Source organism: Lipotes vexillifer, unplaced genomic scaffold (assembly GCF_000442215.2).
Source record: "Lipotes vexillifer unplaced genomic scaffold, Lipotes_vexillifer_v1.1 scaffold15, whole genome shotgun sequence".
Lineage (NCBI taxonomy): Eukaryota > Metazoa > Chordata > Mammalia > Artiodactyla > Lipotidae > Lipotes > Lipotes vexillifer.
The window spans coordinates 1,828,523-1,833,003 of record NW_006784589.1 but is presented as its reverse complement, the minus strand read 5'-3'; positions in this window follow the sequence as shown (position 1 = coordinate 1,833,003).

Below are 4,481 nucleotides of genomic sequence, written 5' to 3'. Positions count from 1 at the left end.
TCGCTTCCTTTTACAGGTCAATAAAATATGTAAAAGTTACTGTTGCAGGTTTGGTTCCCAAGAGTCAGAGGCTGAGATGGAACTTGTGATGCAGGGTATTTATTAGGGATCAGCACCTGTGGAACACAAGGAGGGAAGCAAGTGCGGGCAGGAAGCAAGTGTTGGCTGACACGCCTCAGCCAACTCTGTTGGATGGCTCTGGAGAGAGAATTGCCCGCTAGAGTTGTCTTTCATCAGACTAAGATAGCCAGCCTCTTATTACCCCACCTACATATCAGTCACTGAATGTGAGAGCCACCCCTGGAAGAGTATGCCCTTGGGCAAGGTGACTCTGCAGCTGAGGCAGACCTGGAAAGGATTGACAGCTGAGGCAACAAATCCTTCCCTGGTGCATGCATGTCCATGTTCGCCATGGTCGTCAGGTTTTAAATGTTCTGTCTACCACGTGAGAAGATGGCATTAATATTTGAGGGCACAGCGTGTCTTTCATCAATGAGAAATTTGGAATTACATTCATAATTGAGTTAAAGAAATTACCCGTGTTTTCATAGATTTATGGTAGAATATACCAAAATATTTCATTAATATAGCGAAGACTTACGGGCAAACATTGATTTGTTGGCGTATGATGTCATTTTCTCATGAACTATTGTCCTTCAGCAAGTAGTTGCTGGGTACCTGTTAGCACACTGAAACAGGCTTAGTAATGCCTGTTTCAATGTGCAAATAGTCCTCCTGGGGTGTAATGATACAGCTATGGGCAGAACCTCTCTTCCCAGATCCAAGCCTCTCCATTATTCTGGCTCTGGAAGGGAATGGGCTTGTCTGTCTACCAGGATGTGGCTCTGCCCTGGGGTCATGAAGAATGCAGCATCAGCAGGATATGGCTTCCCTTTCCCATCTAAGCCTTCCCAAACCCCTGTCCCCCAGGCATTTGGCGTGCCATCTTGGGTAGCTCTCTTGCTCGAGTGTGTATGTTTCAACGGGGCCTGAAAAAGCGACCAAAAGCAAATCTGTACCTTAATTTCTCCAACGTCACAAAGAAGAAATCAACTTCCTCAAACAGTTCCCCAGTCATAATGTGTAGGCATCCTGTTCTACCTAATACAAAATAATGTGTTGAGTGGATTAGCAAACACTTGAGTTTAGCAGAAAGCCAACTGCTATTTCCTCAGGACCAGGCGCAGTTGATTTGTCCTTCATTCTAAACTTCTGGGGAAAGTTCAGGAGGTTACATGAATAAAACTGAAGTGATTGGTCTGGGAAACTGAGATCCCAAGAAAATCAGTTCAGCCCATAAACTTCTCCATTTTCCACTATACTATTAACTCATTATTATTAAATGCTTATGAATTATGAGGGCAAGATCAGTTTACAAGAGGCTTGCCCTGCACCATTGTGGATTATCACACAGAGTTTTAAGATGTAAGCTACTGAGATTATAAGATATTTTAATTTCCCTTTATTCATGCAGAGCAAATGGGGAAGACATTCCTTAGGCATTCCACGAGTAGTGTTTTTAAATGATCAATGTTTTCATTTGGTTCTCTCTCAATCCTTAGGGGTAGACATTAACATAAGGCTAAATATGTTTAATTTTTTAAAGATATAATGCAAATTCCATAGTAACTTAATATTCAATAATGTCTAAATTCTCTCAGTTCCCAGGGCTATTTTTAGGTCTGTAGGAAAACTATAACTCTTTTTCCTCCTTCTCAGCCTTGATATGCCCCCATTAAATTTTTTTCTAAAATAAATTTATTTACTTATTTTTGGCTGCTTTGGGTCTTCGTTGCTGGGCGCGGGCTTTCTCTGGTTGTGGTGAGCAGGGGCTACTCTTCGTTGCAGTGCGTGGGCTTCTCATCGCGGTGGCTTCTCTTGTTGCGGAGCACGGGCTCTAGGCGCACGGGCTTCAGTAGTTGTGGCTCCTGGGCTCAGTAGTTGTGGCTCACGGGCTCTAGAGCGCAGGTTCAGTAGCTGTGGTGCACGGGCTTAGCTGCTCCGCGGCACGTGGGATCTTCCTGGACCAGGGGATCAAACCCGTGTCCCCTGCATTGGCAGGCAGATTCTCAACCACTGCGTCATCAGGGAAGCCTTGCCCCCATTAAATTTTACTCTCTCTCACTGTACTCTTTTCCAGCCCATTCACCATAATCAGCATGCAAGATCCTGAGAAAAGCGGGGCTCCTTTCACTGGCAAGGGGAAGGGAAGAACCCATGGCTGCAGAGAGCAGCAAGTCTGGGCTCCAGTTCCAAAGCCAAGATGACGTGTGTGACTCTGGGCAAGTTCCTGGATTTCTGCAGGTCTACATTTGCTCATCTATTTAGCGAGAGAGGAGAATGGAAGCTTTTTAATGGCCCTCCCATTGCCACCATTCTATGATTCTCTAATGTTCCAAGCATAGTCTACTTTTTGCCATGGGGGAAACTTTGACAATAGACCACATAAAAGAATTTGAAGGGAACACTTTCTATGGCCTCAAGAGAATTTGGAACATAATGACTCATATAATTGCCCCCCTCCAATCCCAAATTGGTAGTAAGGAAATAAAGACTGGAGTTTGGGGCATATGACTCTCAAAGCAAATTGAGTTTTCAAAGCCAGGAAGAGATATTTTAAGACTAGAAGTATTATTTTCGCTTTTTGATTAGTGACATGAAAGAATAGCTATAAATGTGACCAGCAGTTAATACTTTCATTATTGGTTAAGAACTATAACCATTTAACATTAGGTATTAAATTTAATTCTTTTTTTATGGCAAAATTTCTCTTCATGTAATGGTCCAAATTACCATTTCACATTTGCCTTCAGAATGGGGAGAACTTCCAATTTAGTGGACTGGCTGGCTCTGTCACTATGAAGGTTAAGATCAAGGTCAAGGTTTAATAGTATTAGTTTCATTGTGTTCCAAAGCCACACATATAAATTTAACCCCAGAGATGATGGTGTGTGAATTAATTTCCCACAGGTTGGCTGTACTAACAGTGGGGTGCACCATCACCTCTGGTGAACCAAGACAGCATGATGTCAAGGTTGCCTTGGAAACTGAGTTGCCAGTCTGGGTTAGTGTTGAGATGCCTGCAGTGGATATAGCACTATGCTAGCACCATGAGTATTCTTGTAAATGCTCATGCGTACCATTGGCCCTGGGTCACTGGACGGTCAACGACAAAAGAAACCATTGTTTGTGAACTATTTGTTTTCCTTCTGGTTCTTCAGACTTCATTTATGGATACTTATTTTCTTCTGAGAATAGTGGCTAAGGGAGCCAGAATGCATCAGATTTTGTGCTCATTCAGCAAGCTAAATTCTGAGACTAAAGGCCACATTTCATAAGCCTCCCCCACCCTAGTACATTGATTTCAAAAAAATGCCTCCACCGTGCATTCTGAAGTCCGAGCTCCCTCTCTTTCTGGATTCCCCCCCCCACACACACACACACCATAGGGGAACGGCTCTAGTAGGATGTTGAGTAGGAAAAAAACAATCCTTACACCGTCAAAATTTTGAAGATACTCTCTTTTTATTTCAAAACATGGGAATAACTCAAATTTTGAGCCTCAAGGACCAAAATATATTTGAACCAAATGTTCAGAAGATGAGCTAGGCCACCATTTTCGGCAGCAAGCTTCCCATGGACAAGTGGATATTAGAGAATGATGCCCATGACATGGCTAAAGCTATAGCACACCCACAAATAGATTCGTACTTGGTTGTCTAATTTGCATGCATGAGTATAAAGCATTCTCCATGCCACTAGTACATATATGCCTTTTTCAAAGTCAGTGCAGGATCCGTATTTGTGCAGGTCTTTAAAAGTCTGCTCCCTTACAACATGTTAACATAATTTAGCTGAGAGAGCCTCAAGATGACAATTCTTTAAGCCACTTTTACTTCCCCAAAGTCATTTCTGAATAATAATGATGGCTATCAGGAGTTCCAGCATCACATAGGAGAATCTGTTTGTTAGTGATTTTAATGTCAGTTAGCTGGCTGTGAATGAACCTGGCTAAACATATCCACATGCTTGGTGCCTGGAATTTGAAATTGGTAACCTTTAGCAACAATGGCAACCTTAGACCAAATGACAAGATAAAAAAAAAAAAGAAGAAGAAAAAAAAAAGGCAGAGGATGTCCCAGAAAGAATTGGGCTTTCCTGCTTTCCAAAGCAAATGCTTCCCTAATCTGCACCAAACAGTGACAGCCTGACCCACTCTTGCATGGGGGCCTACTTTTCCCACTAATGCTGAATTGTTGGAAACCCAAACAGCATTCAGCGCCAAGGGGGAAATTGCCTGAATCTGAAAAGGAACCAAAAGAAATTGTACCAGGAAAAGGAGATGGGAATGGAAAACAAGTTCCCAGAGTATCTCTGTCAACAAGCATGTAGAGTCTTTATTACTAGAATACGCAGAATCCCGTGGGAATTGCTACACATACATATATATATATATATATATATATATATATTTTTTTTTT